Below are 22,448 nucleotides of genomic sequence, written 5' to 3'. Positions count from 1 at the left end.
GCATGTTGATCCGACAAGGATATTCGTAAGTCCAGGGTGGGGACATTGTTCTCGGTCGGGTTCGGGTGGGGCTGGATTTGGCCCCAGTCGGTGCACGTCTAAAACTCTTGGCTTGTTTCTTCTGGGGACACTTTCCCCAACTTGTGTCCCATCCCCCCTTTTTCCCTCCCCGTCGGGCAACCCCCAACCCACCCGAATGTGACCCCCCCACGTAACATTGTAAACAGTGCTGTGCACGGGGCGCTGGTGCCCTCCAAGAACACCTATACTGACTTTTGCTCATTTCCCGATCTCCTAAGTCAAACTGAATGTGGGGTGCTTTTCAGGTCGGAATGCCCCCATTCCTCACTCTCCCTCGTGGTCTAGGCATTTCACGTAATGGGCGACATCCGATATTATCGAGAAAGATGTTGGCTTCTTCTGGTGACGTGAAGAATTGCGTTTTTTCAGCATGGAGGATGCGTAATTTAGCTGGGAAAAGCATTGAATATTGAATTTGCTCCTCTCGGAGGCGGCGTTTAACTCCACCAAAGGCTCTTCGGGACGCTTGCACCGCTGATGAAAAGTCGGGGAATATTTGGATTTTGTCGCCATCGAATTGAATGTCGCCTTTGTCCCTGGCCAACCTGAGTATTAGATTGCGGTCTCTGACATTCAGCAGTTTGGCGATTATGGGGCGAGGTGCCGATCCTGGAATTGGGCGGTTGGTTGGGATTCTATGAGCTCTTTCAACCACAAATAGTGTCGAGAAGGTGGTTGTTCCAAAAGTTTCTTTGCATAGTCGTTCCACGAAGTCTTCCATTTTTGCAGGTTTTTGTTGCTCTCTGATCCCCACCAGTCTAATGTTGTTGCGGCGGCTGCGCCCTTCCAAGTCTTCTTTTTTGGCGACAATTTCTTTTACTTGGCGTTCTAAGGATGACACTTTGGAGGACAGGGACGTGGAGTTGTCTTCCAGATCGGAGACCCTCTGTTCAACGGTGTCGAGCCTCTCGCCGTGTTTATCAAGGCGGTGTTGTATTAAGTCGACTTTGGATGAGATGGTGTCAATTTTGGCATCGAGGTTGCCTATGCCTGTTTTGAGATCGAGCAGTATTTCTCGTATGTCAAGAGATTGGGGGGGCATTGACTCGGTTTCCTGTGCCATGCTTGGTGATAGCCCTATCTCTCGATTCGACTGCTTGGGAGTTTTAGCTATGGCCCCGGTTTCAAACATCAATTTTTGCTGCAATTTGTCCGTTTTGCCCATGCTGGTATAGATTCCTGACTTTGTTGGGTGTGGCGGCGAAGGGCCCGCTCGTCTGGCTTGGGTGACAGTTGTGTGGCACTGTGGTCGACGTGTCCCGATGTCGGGTTGCAGAATAACAGCAGAGGCCTTCCACGAGGTCGCCGCTGCCGAGGAGCTGTCGCAGCGCGGTGTGGGCCCCAGCAAAGAGTTTTCCCGCTATGTTCTTTGGTCGGGAGCCTTGGAGATGGCGGGGCCTGGGCCGTGTAGATTTAGAAGGCTGGAGAGGTTGTGAGTTTTAAAGCACTTCCACGGCCGGGCCGGAAGACCTGGGTGGGGCAGCCGCATGGGCCTCCCGCTGGAGATGGGCCTGTGGTTGGGGCCATTAGTGTTTCAAGGAGTCGGAGGACTGTGGAACGCCTCTCCCACGGGGTCGGGCAGCCGTGCGGGGATCTGTGGGCCGGGGAAGAGACCCGGGGCGGGGCGGCCGGGGGGCGTCTCTCCTACCTGGTGCCGTTGGTGTGTTCAGATGCGTTCCCTCTCTCTCCGGCTGGGTCTGGAGGGCTCTGTAGGCTGGATGCCAGCGTCAGCGCCCCGACCGACCGGAAGGCCGATGGTGCAGGTGGGCCGGGCGGGATCTCAGCCGCCCCTACTGTTCTCGTGCCGTGGATTTCGGGCCTGCCGTGGGTGCCACCTCCAAGGGGCCCAGGCGCCACTCACCCCACCTGGCAGCCCGTTCCTTGATTGAGTCCGGGGGTGGTCGCTCGGGTGAGGATGACGCTGGAGGGTCGGACACCCCGCCGCCAAAGCGCCGCGCCACTGCGGCCTCGCCCCTGCCGCCGCTGCGTTGACCACAATAATGGCGGACGGCGATGAAGTTGGTATCTGCCAGCCGTTAGAGACTTGGGGTATGTTATCGAGGCGGATGGGGGGATTCGTGAGAGAATAAAGCTATTTTATCAGGATCTTTCTCTGGATCGGTGCGGAGCTCTCTAATGAGCAGCTATCTTGGACGGCTCTCTAGCGCCTTCTCCTGAGTCAGTTTGATTATTGACGTTTGAGTATATTCTGCATCCCCATCTGTCTCTAAGTATTGCTGCCACGTCTTAAAGGGCTGAGTCGACTATCCCAGTTCACATATGACCAAAGATATACTGTGCGTCCTATGTCAAGAGAGGGGACTTCCCCACGGCTCTAAAGTTAATATACCTGAGTTGCTGACCAGCCTCCAACCTTGGCCAGAAGTGAGGGCAGTTGAGGAAAAGACCCCATTTGATGGGTTAGGCCCTGTGTACCCGAATGAAGAAGGCCTTATGTGAAGTGTAGTGAAAAATGACAAGGAAGACAGCATGAAGAGTGTTTCTCTCCAACCATCCCACTGGGGAGCAAGCATGGTTTCTCAACATTCTGACAGTGTCAGGGAGGCCAGGGGCTAGTGTGGTATCATGTAGGTCTCAGGCCTCAGCACAGTCTCTAAGTGGCCCAGTAATTGTTCTGGCTACTAATGATGTGGCGGCTAGGAAGCTCCTGTTGGAGGAGAAGAGACTATCGCTGGAGGAACAAAAACAGCAGGACAAAGTAGCAATGGAGCTGGAAATGGCTGCTATAGAGCTGTGCAGACTGACACTCAGTGAGAAGAAGGAGACCAACAGATCCACCTCTAGCCAAAGCAGTGGTAGTAGCTCAAACCTGGATGCCCGGGATAAACCCTGACACCACATCCCCAAAGACATAGTGCAAGCTTACAAGTTGGGGAAGGATATTTTTGACTGCTTTTAAGTGCTCGAGCTTGCTTTTCAGTTACAGAACATGGATGAGGTGCTGTGGGGAGCAGCCCTGATGAATCACTTACTGACACCAGGCACTGATGCAATTCTTCAGTTAACTCCTGAGGAAAGTCACGTTTATGAGAGCATGAAGGCGGTCCTACCCATGAACGTCTGTTTAACCCCTGAACAGTGTCTCAAGAGCTTTAGAGAGCTCGGAAAGAAAAGTGGGCAGACATTTGAAGCATGCACACACTTGTCGTTGAAATATCTGAGCAGGTGGGTGACTGGTAACAAAGTTGGCACATTTAAAGGGATTTACAAATTGATTGCGTGTAAGCATGTTTTGAAGAATTGTGAGGTTGGGCTACGCCAGTATCCTGTGTACAAGACTATCACAGGCCCTGGAGAGTTTTCAAAGGCTAACGACAGGTTTGCGAGTGCTCAAGTCCAGAAAAAGGCTCAGTGGAGCACATCCAGCCCAGAAGAGAAATCTTCAGACAAAAATGTTAACATGGATAGGAAAGATAAAGGTCCAACCCATTCCTCTTCAAAGTCAGGACCACAAAAGATTGAAGGGAAATCCCAAAACTTGAATCCAGCTATACACACCGAAAAGAAGAGCACAGGCACCCCAAACACTGGGACGCCTAAGTTCTCACCACCCAAAGGTTGTTTCGTGTGCAAGGAGCTGGGCCATAGGAAAGGGAATCCTGCTTGCAAGGGCTTATCCAAGCAAGCCATTGTGAACGTTGGACTCGTGGAGCAGGCCTTCATTAGTGTGGGCCTCCTAGAGGAGGACTTCCCACTAGGCCAAGCAGTGGCCGAATGTGGATTGATTACACTGAGTGGGAATGGTACCAGATCTCCAAAAAAAAGAGATCCCAGTTCCTAATAATACTCAACTGTATTTAGAACATGTTTATATCAATGGACACAAAACTCCTGTAGTCTGAGACACGATGGCTAGTCTCACTGCTGTCACCCAGCAGTGGGTACAGCCATGCCAGTATATTGATGGGCCTGATTGTTGCATCAGTGAGTTTGATCGAAAGAGTAAGTTCCCCTTGGCGATATTAGAGTTCAGCTGGCGAGGTGAAACGACCCAGCGCTGGGTAGCGGTGAAAGACTACATCCCTGTCCCATGTCTGTGGGGTAATGATCTTCCTGATCCCGAGATAGTTGCAGAGGCTACCCGATCCAGTGCCAAAGAAGTCACCAGATTGAACACTCTCAGAACCTTAGGGCCTGGAGTGCTTTCAGAGGGCTTGTTGGAGGCAGAGGTGTGGCCGGTAGCCCCTATCCAGTTCCACAGACTGCTGAGTCACCTACTACTGTGGTAGAAGGGCCAGTACCCACTGAGGACCCAACTTTGGTAGCAGTGCCTTCAGAGTTGGCTGGTGCAGTGCAGGAACCTGAGGTGGAGGACAAAGTGAACTCAAAGCTGAAGGGCCTGCCTAAGCTGGATGAGTTCGCATCAGCTGGGGGCCAGATCAGACAGACTTCTTCAAATACCAGAAACAGTGTCCCACTCTTCTTTGCCTGCAGAAGCAGGCAGAGGAGCAGGCTAAGGGGGAGGCCCCTGGCCTGTTCAAAGTGTAATGGGAGGATGGACTCCTGTACAGTGAGCCAAAAGACTCTGAGGTCCAGGGCACCAGAACGTTGGTGATTGCCCAGTGCCACAGAAAGTTCCCTTTGGATTTGGCTCACCAGATCCCTTTAATGCGTCACTTGGGAGTGACTAAGACATCAGACCAGATGTCTGCACACTTTTACTGGCCACAGATCTGCATAAAGTTTAAGAAATGTGTCTGGTCCTGCCTGACTTGTCAGGCTTCTGGCAAGTCAGGCGGTGCCACAAAGGCCCCCTTAATTTCACTACCCGTGGTTGAGCGGCCTTTCTAGAGAATAAACTTGAATATTGTGGGTCCTTTGGATTTTCAAACCAGCTCAGGGAATAGATACATCTTGGTGGTGGTAGACCACACCACATTTACCCTGAGGCTGTCCCTGTTAGGAGCATCAAAGCCCCCATGATTGCAAAGGCTCTGATTGGGATATTCTCCCATGTTGGATTCCCGAAGGAAGTCGTTTCTGACAAGGGATAAAACTTAATATCCGCTTGTGTGAAGGCTATGTGGAAAGAGTGTTGAGTTACCTACCGGTTCTCTACATCCTTCCATCCACAAACGAATGGACTTGTTGAGCAGTTGAACAAGACCCTGAAAGGCATTACAGGTGGCTTGGAAGAGCACCTGAGGAGAAAATGGGATATTCTCCTGCCATGCCTTTTATTCATCTACAGGGAGGTGCCACAGAACGGATTAGGGTTTAGCCCCTGTGAACTTCTGTTTGGACACCCTGCATGAAGTCCCCTCAGTCTAGTGAAAGAAGGATAGGAGGGAAGGCATCCCCTCATCCCTTTCGCGAGATGTGGTGGACTATGTATTTGGCCTTCGGTCTAGAATGGTAAAGTACATGGAACAGTCGATGAAAAACCTAAAGGCCAGTCAGAGGCTGATGAAGCACTGGCACGACCAGAAGGCCACTCTGACAGTCTATTCTCCAGGCCTGTGGGTGTGGATTATGCAGCCTGTCAAACCCATGGCTCTTTATGACAAATGTACTGGGCCTTACTGTGTGCTGTAAAAAGTCAGTGAGGTGAATTATCTTATTGACGTGGAAGGACCTAAACAGATGTGCAGGGTCTTTCACATTAACCGGCTAAAACCCCATTGTAGTCGGGATGACTTGGTCATGGTATTAGTGATTGATGGAGAGACTGAGGAGGAGACTTATCAGTCGCAGATGGGTCAATTGAGGATGTCAACCTTACAATTGACCTGTCAGAGCAGCACCCGACACACTGCTGCATTTACTGAGACAGTTTGCCAGTCTGTTTTCCCTGACTCCCGGTCGCGCAGATTGGTGCACCCATATTATGGACACTGGAGGCAGTAAGCCGGTGAAGAGTAGGATTCACTGGATGTCCGATAAGGTCAGGGAAACCATCAAGGAGGACGTTTGCAAGATGTTGTGCTTAGGAGTAATAGAGCCATCCCACAGGCCCTGGGCTAGCCCAGTGGTACTGGTCCCTAAAAAGCCCTGTGGTGGGAAGAGTGAAGTCTGCTTTTGTGTGGACTACAGTGGGCTCAATTCTGTCATGAAGACAGATGCTCAACCCATTCCTCAGGAAGATGAGCTGATTGACAAGCTCAACCTTGCCAAGTACATGAGAACCTTTGACCGCACGGCAGGGTATTGGCAGATCAGCTTGACAGATGGAGCGAGAAAGAAGTCCGCATTCTCAACCCCAGAAGGACATTATCGGCTCACGGGGATGCCCTTCGGATTGAAGAATGCCCCTGCCACCTTCAGTGGATGGTTAACCAGGTTTTGTCTGGTCTGGAAAACCTCAGTGTCGGCTATTCAGACGACATAGCTGTGTTCAGCCACACCTGGCAAGATCACTTATCCTACCTGAAACAAGTGCTTCAGGTGCTGCAGAATGCAGGCCAGACTATCAAGGGCACGAAGTGTCAGGTAGCGCAGGGCTCCATGACTTACCTTGGCCACCTAGTCGGTGGAGGTAAGAAACAACCTCGCAAAGTGAAGGTACAGACTGTGAAGGATTGGTACAACCCCACCACACAGACGCAGGTGAGAGCTTTCTTAGGTCTCACTGAGTACTACTGGTCATTTATCAAGGGGTATGGGACCATTGCAATGCCCCTGAATGATGTCACTTCCGGGAAAATGCCAAAGAACCCAACTTAGACCCCCGCCTGTCAACCCTCCTTTCAGGATTTTAAGAATGGATTGTGTTGTGCAGGGCCCAATTCTGAAAGTGCCAGACTATGATCAGGAGTTCATTATCCAGACAGATGCCTGTGATTTTGGGATTGGAGCAGTGTTAGCGCAGCGAACTCTCAAGGGGTAGAGCAACCTGTCACCTACATTAGCAGGCGATTGGCAAAAAGGGAAAGGAACTGGGCATCATTGTAAAAGAGGCTTAAACGGACGTGTGGGCCTTAAAGAAGCTAAAACCCTATATTTTTGGGTCACACTTTACAACCAGACAGACCACTGGCTTCTTCGATGGTTAATGGCCATGCAAGGGGAGAACCCTAAGCTTTTGCATTGGTCAATATTCCTACAGGGATTAGATATGGACACCCACACAAGGCAGGCTCCTAACATGGAAATGCAGATGGTCTCAGCCGGTACTTTCGCCTTGATGACGAAAGAGACCCTCATTAGGGTGGTGGTTCACATGTTGAGGCTGTGGGCATGTGAGGAATTTGACCATCCACACGATAGGTGAACATTCGTCTGGGCTTTTTTGACATTTTGAATTAAATTGAATAATGGTAGATCAAGCTCTGGAAAATGTGTGGGGCTAATCGACACACATTTTCCTATGCTCACTGCATGACATATGCATAGACTCATGTAATCTGGATGGACACAGCCTACAGGCGCACTCAGCCCCCTGACATGTTTAGTTGGGATGTGACAGGTGGAGTGCACAATGCATCTCCAGAAGGGGGAAGACCAAACCTTCCCCCTGCCATGGCCTGCCTAATTAAATAACAAAGGCTCCATGGATCCACTCTGTCCTTTTGTTGAGCCCTGTAGCTGGTGGCCACATTCACATACTAATGAGAGTTACTTCAAACAGGCCCACGTAGGGCCTGGCTGCAAAGGCTAACAAGGGAGACAGGAAAACCCAACACCCTTTCATATGCAACGCGTCAACCTGAAGCCAGCTTCTTCCCTTACTATCAATTGACAGTGAAATGTCATGTCTGGGACTTCATGGATTACAGCTGTCATCCCCTCAAGGGCACCCCATTCAGAAAGTACAAGAATGTGGTTTGGGGGAGCCAGAGAGTCTGGTCTCGCCACAGCTTCAAAGGAGATCTGCCGCTTTAATCAGGAACCACAGAGAGCTCCATTACCCAGTGGGAACCTTTGATCCACAATAGCCAGGAAGATGGGTGGGACTTAGTATTACATGTTTTCACCCCTTTACCTTTTCTGTTGCAAAGCACTCTGGTTATGACCTACCATACAGGCGATTTTGGTGGCGACCCAGGATTGGTTCATTGAGGTAGGCTTAGCCTACACCAATCCCTGTGGTCCATTTGGATTTAATAGAGGGCTGAGCCCCTCTTTTGGCATATCATCTGAAGACTTTGCAAGGAGTGACAAGAAAAACTCAGCACTGGACCCTGGCTGAAGGTACAGTCTGGGTTGCATTTTCTGCCAGTCAAGGAAGGCCAGGACCTCCAAGAGGGAAGCAAGATCCTTCTCTTAATATCTCCCAGGGAAAAGAGGGATATACCAAATCCAGAGGACCCTCCAGCAACACCAGAATCGGTAATCAGCCAGCACGCAGCGTGCCCTGCAAGGCTCTGCACCAAGCTTCCTAGGTGGGAATTGCCAGAGAATCTCTGAGCCAAACCAAGGACAAGGCAGCTGCCTGCAACACTCGCCTCGGCTTTGGACCATCCGCCTTAAAGGATGACACAAGCCCAGTGATGAAGCTAGGAGCAGTGCACCGACAAGCATCTGCCGACATCTGCCTTAAAGGACATTTTTTAGCCAGTTGAGACCCTCGAGCTGCAACTGACTGCACCGCTGACTGTTGTTACGCCGCAGTCGCTAAAGCTTTCCGGGATGCCTCAACCAGTGCTTCAGAACCACCAACCAGGACTGAGACAACGATTCCTGACCTGAGCCGCCGTGTAGGCCTGCCTGAAGCCGCCCATCCAGCTTCGCTCGCCAAACTGCCTGCCGCCTGATACCCGCAGCTGTCTCCCATCTTGAACTCTGTCGCATAAGCTGCAAGGTACCCTGAAACTGACTCAATCCTGTCGAGCACCAAGAACTCCTTCAGCACAGGGTACATTGTGGTTATATCCCCCGGGTCCGTCTCCGAAGAACCCTAGTGGCATTTTACGAACCATTGCTCCCTTTGTGTTGAAACCAAGTATCTTTGAACTATTGAGATTAACTATTAATTACTATACTGACTACCCTCCTGTCTGAATCCAGAGTGCATCCATTTTACTTTGAAACTGGCTGTGCTCAACCTTCCTTTACAGGGTGGGTCGTATTTTGCAGTGTGCTAGAACTGTCTGTCGTGATAATAATAAAGTAGAGATTTTTATACAACCTTGACTGGAAAGTCCATTTTATCATTGGGTAAAAATGTTATTTTTGCTGTGTTGCAACTAACCAACGATCGACGACCTTTCAGAGATAAGCCTGCCGTTCAGTCCATGTTACCAAAATTAGACAAGGAGGTTTATAATTTATATGTTTCCAATCTGTTCAGATCTCTTCTGGTGTACTGGAGGCGTGGGGCTGATTGATGGTTTAGAAACCGATATTCACCCCACGGGCACTGGTGCCCCGGAATTTGATTAGTCACAGGGATACGTAATGGACATCTTTCGGCCCTCAAGATTAACAGCATCTAGAGAGGCCACCTCGTCAATGCCATTTCCCAGAAACCACAAGGATGGGAGCTGCCATTTGAAAGGAAGCTTTACAGACAAGAAGAGAGACAAATCATGAAAAGACAGGATATTTTCTAGAAGCCCGGAAAGGAGTACTACTGGTGACGAAGCTTGAGATGCTTCTGGAAATGCATATTCCTCATGAAATACATGAAGATCAGAAGTTGAAATCATAAGTCAAGGAAATGTCACATCTTCAAAAAATTATAATACACATTTGGAGGCAATCAATGATTATGCCAGGTTGAAGTTGACACTGACAGTCAACACGCAAAGAATAAGGGAAAAGTATTCTATAGTTAGGGACCGAAACAGATCTTTAATGGAGTAAACTTATATCAATTGATGGCCCAGAAACAATACATAAATACGAATTGATTTATCCAGATGAAAGTCTGCGCAGGAATAGTACTGCCAAACTCCTGGCACACGCAATACCATGACATCCATGTCACCGCTGGGTCTACCAAACAATCGGGACTTCGACATTCAAGGCCCAGCTAGGTGGCCATGTCCATCTGTCTCTGGTCAGAAGAACAAGTAACCTCAATTATAAACAATGAAAAAGTCAGGGAATGAACCTTACCTCCACTGAACAGGTGGATGGCATTGAAATAACCTTACCACCTGCCCATGGCCTTGCCACTCCACACTCACCGGCTCTGCAGGGAGTCCTTGGCCCCTCTGTGCCCTTTCCCTCATTCTCAATCTTCTCTTAATTTGTCCCCCTAACTTCTAAACCCCCATACTTTTCGCACACTCCTCTCTCAGCGTTTCTGACATAACCGCGTTTTCTTCCGCCCACCACTTTTCTTTCCTCTCTAATGGTACCCCTGATTCTTTTGGCATGCCAGCAATTGTCTGAGAACCCCTTTTGCCACTTTATATTCATTCTGTCAGCTTTTGGCTCATTCACGCCTTTTGTACGTTTCGGCCCTTGTGATTAGCTGAAACTGGTGACATTCTGTGTGCCTTATTTGCAATCTACTTGTGTGTTTGAAACGTGGGCCTGTTTTAGATAAAGTCCTTCAGTGTGTATCCCTTACAATGGGGTGACATGTATTGCTGTCCTTCAGTCTAGGAATGAGTGAGGATCATTGCAGCATCTGACGCTCAACGCTTGAGCTTGGCTTTTCTGGTGCGTATTTAATATGCTCGGGCGCCTGTTGTATGCAAAATAATGCCTAAAGCCGTGAAGATTTGGCAAGGTTTGCGAGTCTGTGAAGCTTTTCCTGCACTTGACAAGAGGCCAATCTCAAGCAGCCCACTTATGTCTGGAGAGCTGTTGCCAAGAGTGTAAATCGGCAAAGCATTGGAAACCCCGGAACATACGTGATACGTACCTCTCCGATATCCCATACGTCTCCGGCCTCCTCTGGATGTACACAAGCGGAAACCTTGGCAAGACCCGCGCATTTGTAAGACGTTGGCAGTCGTTTATGCATCTGCGTGGAAAGCGTGTGTATAAATCGGCGAAGCTTTGCAAATCTCGGAAGCTTCGGAAACCAGATCCCGTGAGCACCGAGTTGTGGCGGAAGCTGTACATTCTGGGCCCGGGGGCAGCCGAGTAGAGAGAGGGGGGGAGGGAGAGAGAAGACCGTGACGAGTACAGAGTGAAAGATAAAAGAGACGACGACGAGACATGGAGGGCGAGAGGCATAAGACGGAGAGAGAAAAAGAGAGCGAAGGAGAGGAAAGAAGGAGCGAAAAGAGCAGCAGGCGAATACAAGCGAGGAAGGCAAAGATCGAAGAGGGGGTGGGCACGTTGGTGTCCACCCCTCCCCCCACCGCCCCGCCTCTTATCGCTGACACCTGCCCGCCAGCTCCATCAATAGACCTTTGCTGAGGCCCGGGACCCCCACGCAGCCCCTAGTAATTGGATCTCATTAAAAATTGATCCCCCTTTGTCAGAGACGCCGGGAAGCCTCCACTTCCTCCTGAGCTGTGAGCAGCAGAGCTGTCTGGAGCTTGAACGCTGACACTGAACAATGAGGGGGTGGGGGGCGGACGGGAGGGGTGTTGGGGGGGGGGGTGCAACCCACGACCTGAAAGCAGCCTTCAATTGAAGCCGTCCAGTGCCATCTCTGGACTTTGCATGTCTGTTTTAGCCCTCACACAATTCCACACTGTGACTGGTCTCTGTGTGGCATTCCTTCAACAGTGTCTGCAGGATACTGATCGATGCCATACTGTGACAGGCCACTATGTGTCACTCTTGCGCCAGGGTCTGCTAGCACCATCCACTAATGCCAAACAGGAGCTGGCCACTATGTGTCACGCTTGTGCCAGGGTCTGCTAGCACCATCAGGTAATGCCATACAGGAACTGGCCACTATGTGTCACTCTTGCGCCATGGACTGCTAGCACCAATCGCTAATGCCATACAGGAATTGGCCACTACGTGTCACTCGTGCGCCAGGGTCTGCTAGCACCATCCGCTAATGCCATACAGGAGCTGGCCACTATGTGTCACTCTTGCGCCAGGGTCTCCTATTACCATCCACTAATGCAATACCGGAACTGGCCACTATGTGTAATTCTTGCGCCAGGGTCTGCTGGCACCACCCGCTAATGCCATACAGGAACTGGCCACTATGTGTCACTCTTGCGCCAGGGTCTGCTGGCACCACCCGCTAATGCCATCCAGGAACTGGCCACTATGCGTCAAACTCTGCTATTCCATGTACATTGGGGTGGTAGAACCTTTCTAGGGGGACATAAGACTCATATGAACAATATATGGACTGAGCTTGTATTATATCTTTATTTACAGGTTGCCCGGGTGGGGGGAACCTCCTACAGAACTGTGCCTAGTGGTAGGGGCCCAGTATTCTGCCCATTGTTTCAACCAACCTGCTTTCCTCCTATGTCTATTGTTGGTTCACATTATTTACTGATTTCTATGACATTTGAACTGAGTACAGTTAATGCATTTTAATGGAATCAAAGATGAATTGTGGTACCACCTAGAAACTGTATATATTTACCATTTTAGATTAACTTGAGCACAAAGTGTGTTATTGTGATTGTGTACATAACTTGAGCCTATTTATATAAAGAACTGTGTTTTCACTAACATAGTGTGTGGATATTCCTTTGTGGGTGCTTTGGGAATACACTGTACTTAAGAAACAGCCTGCATCACCTCCTGAGAGCTTAAGCCTTGGTTGCTCGTCCATAGCTAATGAATGGAGAACCTTGGCTGGGGAGCTCTGTGCTTTTACTCTGCCATATAGAGAGCAGGAGTATAGATACCCCCCTCAAGTCTTTACACTGGTGACAGCGGTGGGATGCTTATCATTTTAAGAATCAGCGTGTAACCTTGCCACTTACAAAATAGCTACACTTAGTTAAATTGAGGTTTAGTTGTGTACTAGATAACTACATTACAAGCAATGGAATCTATTGCAAATGGTAAATTGACTAGGATGAGCTTAGAGGCTGAGTGCTTGTGAAGCCAGGGAGTTAGACTTTGAGGATAAGTCTAGGGCTGAGCTGATAGCTGCCCTGGTGGACTACTAGACTGATTGTGAAGCTTTTGAAGGGAGGGATGCAACCAATAAGGACCCTGCCCATGTCGCTGTTATTGAATCTAATTCTGGGAACGCCACCATTCCTGCTGTCTCTGTTCCGAACCCCAGCAATGCTCTTCAGGAAGATTGAACTTTTAAAATTGGAGCTACAACGGGAACAGTTAGCCTGTCAATACAAAAAGTTGGAAATAGAAGCTGAATTGAAGAAAGAGGAGTTGGCACAACAAGTAATACTCAAGAATAGGGACACTGAGCACCAGGAAATTCAGCTAGAGAGAGCTAGAGTGGAGACTTCAGCGAAACCAGTTGAGAGTGTCAGGTCCCCTACCACCAAGTTTATGAAAGATTTGGTTGGTGTGTATGTGGAGGGTTCTGATATCCTCCAATTGATTGAAGTGTTTGAAATGGCTTGTGGAATCCATGATGTTGGTAAGAGAGATTGGACTAAGTGCTTGTTAAGCAGAGTGCCTCTGACTGCATATGACTGTATTCTGAAACTGAGTGTGGAAGAAAGGGGCCAGTATAAGTGCATGAAGTCTGCTTTGATTGCCAAGTTTGGCAAGACACCTACCAAGTACCTTAAAAGGTTCAGGGAACTTAAGAAAAGAGAGAATATGTCTTGGATTGGCTGAGTGAATGCTGCACATATGAACATGATGGGGTGGATTGATTGATACAATGCAAACACTTTTATTGAATTGTCCTACCTTGTGTTTTTTGAGCATTTTTCTGAAGCCTGTTCACCAGAGCAGTGGCAGAATGTTGCTGACCAGAACATTTTAGATCCCTTTAAGCTGGCCAGGCTGGCTGACAAATGGGTCTCCCACCGGGTGTCCCCTAAGGACTCCAGTGGGAAGGACAAGGACAAAGAAAAGGGGACCTCTCAGAAATCTGAGGAGTCCAAAAAGCAATCGCAGTCGGGTAAACCAAATCCTTCCTCTCCTAAGACCCAAAAACCTAGTTGGGATAAGTCTGATGTGGTTGGGAGTAAGAGTAGTGGCCCACCTGGCAGGCTCCCAGTGGTTCGAGTACCGTACCCTGCATTCCTGGCACTTGTTGGGACTGTGGGGCTCTGGGCCACAAGAAAGGTGACCTCAAGTGTATAGGTAAGGCACTTGGAGTCCAGGCTGTCAGCCTGACCTACCCTTACTCCATGTCTGAGGTGGAGGCCACTGTCCTTCCCTCCTGTACAGGGATCACATTCAGTGCTCCTGTAGAGATTTCCCTAGTGTCGCTTGTTAAGACGGATTTCTGAACTCTGTCCTGGTGGCGCAGAAGTTCAGAAGGCCAACCTAATTACTTGGAAAAGGGTAACCTCTGGACAAGCCAGACCAATCAGGGTAGCGATCGCGGCGGTCAAGACTAGGTCTCAAGAGGGGTGAGGGTGACTGAAAGCCTGCAATGAGCACACAAAGCAAGGACACTTACAAACTACTCCAAACAGGTGTTATATTAAAAATATATACACATTTATTCCAAGGCCTTTAAAACAATGACCGTAGCGAGAAATCACAATACAACTCTAGTAAACCAACATATACCATACCAATACAATATATATACAAATACAAACAAGTCTTAAGCGTTAGATGCACGAAATGTGTAGTCCACCTAAAAGGGAAGGAAAACAGGCAGTGCGAAATAATGCTTAGACCCAGTCCTCCTTCAGAGGCACCTAACTAAAAGGAAGTCCAAGCCCTACGAAGAGTGGAGCCTTGTGCTCAAAAGTACCTGCACACGCTGGTGCCAACGGGCAAAAGGGGAGTCTCTTCGCGGGAAATCAGGCAGTTCAGTTTAGTGCACAAATGAAGAAGAACAGAGTTCTGCGACTCAAGTGCAGCCTCCACTGTCGGCAGAAGCAGAGCGCGAGTACGGAAAGGCGTGCTGTTTTGACACAGCGGGGAAAAGCTATGGGCTCCTGCAGGGGGGCGACCAGTTCCTAGCTATGCTACTCACCGGTCCCCGATGCAAGCAGACCCAGGCTTCTCCGCGTCAGTTTCAGTTGCTGGCAGGTTCAGGAGAGCAGGGGACACCTCGTCGTCGTGTTGAGTCTGCAGCAGCAGAGTTGAGTAAAAGACGTCCCAAACGAAGTGGACCCGCACAGTTTGTTACCACAGCAGGGCAACGGAGCGGCCATGTGTATCTGAGCCAAATGTACACTACTCACTTCAGACCTGGGAACGCCAAGTGTACGAATTGTGTGAGAGTGACAAGGACTCGAAATACTACACAACCTGGCGGCGGTTACAGAGCAAGACTCCTGTGTAGGCTGGTCAGAATGCTGGATGGCCCAGAGACGCTTCCGAAGGCTTACGAGCAGGAGATGGTGAAGATGCCGAGAATAGCTGTTCCCGCTATTCCAAGGGTCGAAGTACCAGTACAGGCCTTCTGGTTCGATCAAAGGTGAAAAGGGTTTCACAAGGCGACAGCAGTGCAGAGGAGCAGTCCTTCAGCGGGTCACCAGCGATTCCTCGGTTCAGCCTCTTGGTTGCAGGATACTTGGCTCCTGTATTCCTTCGTTCATGAGAACTCAGGAGATCGACATGGTAGTGGTGTTTCCAGCCCCCTCTTATCCACGGTTCCCTTCGCGCCAAAACGGAGGGGACCCAATGGGAGATCCGCTCATCAACACTCACACCATACGTGGACCTGTCACGGACCACGGTGGTCCCAGGCATTCACACCACCCTAGACTCTCTGGCACCCAGGATGTGTATTGGGACCAGACATCCCAGCCCACATCCTGGAGGCACACACCAGGCATGTAGAAGCCCGCGAAAGCATCCGTGTTTCGCGGGAAAGTACATGCCCAAATAAGGAAGGCCCTGGGTCGGTTCGACCTGGGGAAGGTGAAGGGAGCAAGACGATCAGCGGACAGGACAAAGGAGCCTCGTGGTCTGGCCATTTTGGGAGCCAGGCCACCATTTTGGGCTAAGCGCGAGAAAAGCGCTTAAAACGCCAAAAGGAGCTCAAAACACAAGAAACAATCGCTGCCACCATTCCCGTCCGTGAATCACCTGCACCGATCAGTTACAATCCAAAAAGAGTATCTAGGGCCCGTAGAAGGCTAGAGACCCAAGAGAGCAGTAATTTAGCTTACAGTGCCCTCTTGTGTCATGTTGCACGAAAGCCGCAACATGATAAAAGGAACTACGGAAAACAGCGTTTCCCGGTACTGACTGTCTTAAGGGCATGTCAGTTTCCCCGTAAGAATGGAGCGAAAGCCCAGAGGAGTGCGGCAGAAGGCTGCACTTCTCTGGCAAAGTCGAGAACAAGGTGAAAAACAACAGCAAAAAGTTTAGGGGTTGCCACATGGAAGGAAAATTATCTACAATTACGAAATCTTTCCTAACATCGCTTTGGACCTGGGATCAGTACGCAGAAATGCAAGCGGCAATCCCACAGATCACCCGTAGGTTTTTGAGAAGGGTCCTCTTGAATGACGAGCCTTCGACTGGGTTGAGAGACACTGGGGCAAGCATGACAGTTGTGGACAGGACTCTGCGGAAAGCCAGATGACTATGTAAGTGCTCCTCTGAGAACCACCAGGTTAGCTGGTGGGCCTCCCAAATTATCACCTGTGGCCTTAGTCAACATTATGATTGGAGACAAGACAGCAAAGCTTTCTGTCCTGGTTCAGGACAATGTACCTGCTAACATTCTGTTAGGCAATGATCTAGTGGAGGTAGGGTTGATCTCTGATAGTCTTTCCCTGACCGCTGCTGCAGTCACTAGGTCAGAGATACCTCCGGGTCTGACTACCAGAGATGTACCTAAGCCAAAGGCGTAACCCAAGGTGAGAAGAAGGAAGAGCAAGAAGGCCACCTCTGTGAAGGGGGCTCCTTCCCTTCCTGCTGCTTCAGCAGCACCCACTGGGATTCATGCTCCGGACGGGCTGGGTCCAGTGGTGAACCCAAACTCAGCTCCTGAGGGAGAAGAGGAAGAATACCCTGCTGAGGGAAAGGTGCTCAAACCAGAGGATCTCCCTTACCTTCAATGCCTGGGGGCCCTCTAGGGGCTACTTCTATAGGGGACAGAGAGAGTGCCATTCTCTCGAGGGTCTGAGGATCCAGGCCCTGGCCTAGGCACAAGGGGAAGTGCCTAGGTCTTTCCAAATGTATTTGTAGGGTTGAGCTCCTTTGTAGTGAGCCCATTATGCCTGAACCTAGTGCCCTCAAGAGGTTGGTGGTACACCAGGTTTACAGGCCCTTCCTACTGCAGTTGGCGTATGAGGTGCCCTCGGCTGGTCATCTTGGGACCAAGAAGACAAAGCAAAGGCTCTCTGCCCATTTCTACTGGCCCCAGATGGGAGTAGAAGTGGAGGGCCACTGCAGGACCTGCCCAACTTGTCAGTTGTCTGGCAAGACTGGAGGCAGTGTCATTGCCCCACTGCAGCCATTTCCAGTGGTTGGCACACCATTTGAGAGGGTGGGCATCAACATTGTCGGTCCCCCACTTCAGGTGGACATTGGTTAATACTAGTTTCGGTAGATCAGGCCACCAGGTACCCTGAGGCTATAACCCCTTCAGACGGTTACTGCCAAGGTGGTTGCCAGGATTCTCCTGGGCATTTTTACCAGGGTTAGATTCCCTTAGGAGGTTGTCTCTGACAGAGGATCCAACTTAATGTCGAATTACATAAAAACAATGTGCAAAAAGTGCAGGGTAACCTACAAGTTCTCCACCTTTTACCACCCCAGACCAATGGTCTGGTTGAGCGATTTAACAAAACTATCAAAGGCATGCTGGATGCTTTGGAATAGCCCCTAAGGAGGAAATGGGATCTCCTCCAGCAATGCCTGCTGTTCGCTTACAGAGAGGTACCTCAAGAGGGTGCTGATTTCAGCCTCTTTGAGTTACTCTTTGGCCATCCAGTGAGGGGGACCCTTGCCTTGATCAGAGAAGGTTTGGAAGCCATCCCTCCAGGTCCTGCCAAACAAGTGGGGGGCTATGTGTTAGGCCTCAGACAGAGGATGACACAGATGATGGGTCAGTCGACAACGAACCTTAAGGCAAGCCAGGAATTGAACAAATACTGGCATGACCTTAAAGCATCACAAATGGATTGGACTCCATGAGAGAAGATTCTTGTAATGGAGCCTACCAAGCCTAGAGCTTTGGTGGATAGGTGGACTGGACCCTTCCGGATAATCTCCTAGATGGGCAAAGTCAATTATCTGGTTGACATGGGAGTCCCCGGGGTAGCCCCTCAGGTATTCCATGTCAACAGGCTCAAGCCTTTGCATAGGGGACCAGAAGTCTCATGTCTCTTGCTAGCTTCAGAGCAAGAAGGGGATGAGAGTGAGCCCCTTCCTAATTTGCTGCATAGCAACCCTCAGGATAGCTCAGTAGAGGGAGTGCATCTCTTTCCAGATCTGACCACAGAGCAGCAGAGGGCCTGCAGGCCTTTGCTCCAGCAATATGCACATCTGTTCTCGCTGACACCAGGCCTCACCCCGTGGTGCAGGCACGAAATTGACATTGGTGACAGCGTACCTGTCAAAAGCAGATGCCACAGGATGTCAGATACTATTAAGAACCGCATCTAGGCTGAGGTCACCAAGATGGTGGATCTGGGTGTTATTGAACCCTCAACCAGTCCCTGGCCAATCCAGTGGTCCTTTTCCCCAAAGCAAGGTCCCAGGCATGTACCACGGATTGGCAGTTCTGTGGGGACTACAGATGAGTCAATGCCGTCACCAAAACTGATGCACAACAGTTGCTCAGGGCTGATGAGCTCGTCGACACCATAGGTGCTGCCAAATTTGTGAGCACCTTTGACCTTACCTCAGGCTATTGGCAAATAGCTCTGACGGACCATGCCAAGGAAAAGACTGCATTCTCAACACCTGAGGGGTTCTACCAGTTTAGAGTCATGCCTTTTGGGTTAAAAAATGCACCTGCCACCTTCCAGAGAATAGTCAATCATGCGCTCAGTGGGCTTTAGGCATTTTGTGTGGCCTACCTAGACAAAATTGCTGTCTACAGTTTCACCTGGGAAGAGCATTTGACTCACCTGGATAAGGTGTTGCAGGCCTTGAAAAGGGCTAACCTTACTATCAAGGCTACCAAGAGCAAGATAGTTCAGGGGAAAGTCACGTATCTTGGTCATGAGGTAGGAGGGGGTCAAATCCAACCTCTCCCCAGTAAGGTACAGGATGTACATGACTGGGAGACTCCCACTACTCAAATCCAGTTGAGAGCCTTTTTGGGCCTCACTGGGTATTACTGCAACTTCATGGCAGACTATGGAACCATAGCTGCCCCTCTGACAGCTCTGACTTCACCCAAACAACCAAGGAAGGTTAATTGGACTGAAGACTGTCAGAGGGCCTTTGCTGGCTTGAATGAAAGTCTGTGTAGGGCACCTGTGTTGTGTGTGCATGATTACAACAAACCCTTTATTGGCCAGACTGATGCCTGCGACACCGGGATTGGAGCTGTCTTGTCCCAGTTAGATGACAAAGGGAGGGACCGTCCAATCATATTTATCAGTAGGCAACTCAAGGGTAAAGAGCTTAGGTGGGCTACTGTTGAAAGGGAATGTTTCAGTATACTTTGGACCCTTAGGTATTTTAGGCCCAACCTTACGGGGTCTACCTTCAAGGTCCAAACAGACCATACGCCCCTGAAATGGCTTATGCAGATGAAGGGTGAAAACCCGAAACTGCTCAGGTGGTCCATTAGCCTGCAAGGGCTACACTTCACCATTGAGGATAGACCAAGGAAGAGTCATGATAATGCAGATGGCATTTCCAGGAGGTATGTTGACCATCTGGATGAGGGTGTCAATCTCGTGGGAGATGAGACGCCCTAACCTCAGTCTTTAGGGGGCCACTGTGATGCTGGAAATGCATTGGAGGCACAGGGCCTCCCTGTAGTCCTTTTATCATGTGTGTTCTGGTTCTGTGTCTTTTTCTGCACAGGAGTCCATATGGGACGCCTGGCAGTGCAGCTCTTCCTCTTTTTGGTTTGGTGTACAGACCCTTGGGATACGCTTATGGCACCTATGGATGGGGGTACAACCCTGTACCCCTAGTGTATGTTTTTGGGCATCTGTGTGGCCCACAGAGAAGGGTATGGGCTGGTGGCGGCTCCATGCTGAATTTGACAAGTGCTTGTGAGTAGCCTCCATTTTGGGAAACCCAGGCCCTGCCATGGAAATCAGTTGATTACGGATAAGAGACAAGATGGCCCCTGTGTGTGGCCTCTTGTTTTCTATTGCCTGTTACCTTGTATTTCTCAACGTCCTGAGAAGCACTGACTCTGTCCCTTCCCCCTGACTGGTTGTTGGGTGGAAGTCCCAAAAATGGTACTGTGGGAAAGTCCAAGCCTCACCGGCTGGAGCCTTCCCAGTGACTGTATGTTGTGGGTACGCCCTTGGGGTGGGACCTGGGTGAATGGAGTGTGTGACCAATATACACTTCATGTTATGGGTGTCTGGTTTCTGGTATGTAATACAATGAATGAGACAGTTCTGCCCAAAAATGGTATGAATGCAGTGTGGAGTGCTGAATGGCTGGGTACTTGTCCCAAATCACATTACTTGTTGTGAGTGTCTGATGGGAGGAGAATGGCCTGAATGCACTGTGAGCCTGATTGGCTGCCTGACTGGCTGAATGCCATTCTGGATGATTGGTTGCCTAAGTGTTACCCAACAGAGTGAATGAGAGACCAAACAGTATATCTGGGGACCTCTCACTGATGGAAATTGTTCAGAAGCTGAAGTTGATACTTGATGCTTAACCTTGAAGCTGACTGGAAGAAGAAGAATTGCTTCTGCTGTCCTTCGCCAATCTGATAGCTGCTCTGCCTTCAAGGAACTGATCCAAGAGAGGACCTGCTAGGAAATCACTCCCTGAGCTACGAGAGACCATCGTGCACCAGCCGACCTTCGCGGAAGCACCCTGGAAGTCAGTCATCGAAAGGCTGCCGACTGGTGACGGGGACCGCCGCGGAATCACAATGCGAAGTGACCCTACATTAAAGTCCATCACAGCAGTTCTCCTTTACCTAAGAACACTTTGAAACATGGACTCCCTTGCTCATCACCTTCGACCACTTTCGTACTTTTGGAGAAAGTCAAGGTCATCGACGTCCGAGGAGAATCCGCTAGTGGGTTTCCCACCACCCGAAAACCACAGAGAGTCCGACAACTCAATGCCCTTGCTGGGCCAAAGTTCTTCAGTAACTCTTTGTGGAAACAAACTATCGTCGTTGAGGTGCACTGCATTCCTCATCCTTGCAGGATTTCCACAACTGATCATCGACGAGCACTGCCAGGACCGAAGCTGCTGCCACAATGCCTTTGTTCACCATTTCCTCATGGGATCTCGATGATCCGTGGCTCCTGCCTTAAAGGGCGCCGCTCAAGAAGAATCCATCGATGACCCGACGTCAAACTCTGCTATTCCATGTACATTGGGGTGGTAGAACCTTTCTAGGGGGACATAAGACTCATATGAACAATATATGGACTGAGCTTGTATTATATCTTTATTTACAAGTTGCCCGGGTGGGGGGAACCTCCTACAGAACTGTGCCTAGTGGTAGGGGCCCAGTATTCTGCCCATTGTTTCAACCAACCTGCTTTCCTCCTATGTCTATTGTTGGTTCACATTATTTACTGATTTGTATGACATTTGAACTGAGTACAGTTAATGCATTTTAATGGAATCAAAGATGAATTCTGGTACCACCTAGAAACTGTATATATTTACCATTTTAGATTAACTTGAGCACAAAGTGTGTAATTGTGATTATGTACATAACTTGAGCCTATATATATATAAAGAACTGTGTTTTCACTAACATAGTGTGTAGACATTCCTTTGTGGGTGCTTTGGGAATACACTGTACTTAAGAAACAGCCTGCATCACCTCCTGAGAGCTTAAGCCTTGGTTGCTCGTCCATAGCTAATGAATGGAGAACCTTGGCTGGGGTGCTCTGTGCTTTTACTCTGCCATATAGAGAGCATGAGTACAAATAACCCCCTCCAGTCTTTACAGCCACTATGTGTCACTCTTGCACCAGGGTCTGCTATTACCATTCGCTAATGCCATACCGGAACTGGCCACTATGTGCCACTTTTGCACTAGGGCTTGCTAGCACCATCTGCTAATGCCATACAGGAACTGTCCACTGTGCGTTACTTGTGCGCCAGGGTCTGCTATTACCATCCGCTAATGCCATACCGGAACTGGCCATTACATGTTACTCTGGCCCCAGGGTCTGCTAGCACCATCCGCTAATGCTATACAGGTGCTGGTCACTATGTGTCACTCTTGCGCCAGGGTCTGTAGCACCATACACTAATGCCATGCAGGAACTGGACACTATGTGTCACTCTTGCGCCAGGGTCTGTTAGCACCATCCGCTAAGGCCATACAGGAACTGGAC

The 22,448-nt window shown here is 49.7% G+C and overlaps 1 long non-coding RNA gene across 4 annotated transcripts in view; it reads right to left on the bottom strand.

The window, feature by feature from the left end:
• Positions 1-11,299, bottom strand: part of LOC138580991 (uncharacterized) — a 98,322-nt gene extending 87,023 nt beyond the window's left edge. For all 4 annotated transcript variants that reach the window (XR_011304394.1, XR_011304393.1, XR_011304392.1 and 1 more), the window contains exon 1: positions 10,859-11,299. This is a non-coding gene — a long non-coding RNA (uncharacterized lncRNA). The remainder of the gene's footprint in view (positions 1-10,858) is intronic.
• Positions 11,300-22,448: the final 11,149 nt, after the last annotated feature.

This window comes from Ambystoma mexicanum, chromosome 3p, assembly GCF_040938575.1.
Source record: "Ambystoma mexicanum isolate Mex_15411 chromosome 3p, UKY_AmexF1_1, whole genome shotgun sequence".
Taxonomy (NCBI): domain Eukaryota; kingdom Metazoa; phylum Chordata; class Amphibia; order Caudata; family Ambystomatidae; genus Ambystoma; species Ambystoma mexicanum.
Note: the sequence above shows the minus strand (reverse complement) of the source record. Positions and strands in the feature narration are given on the sequence as shown.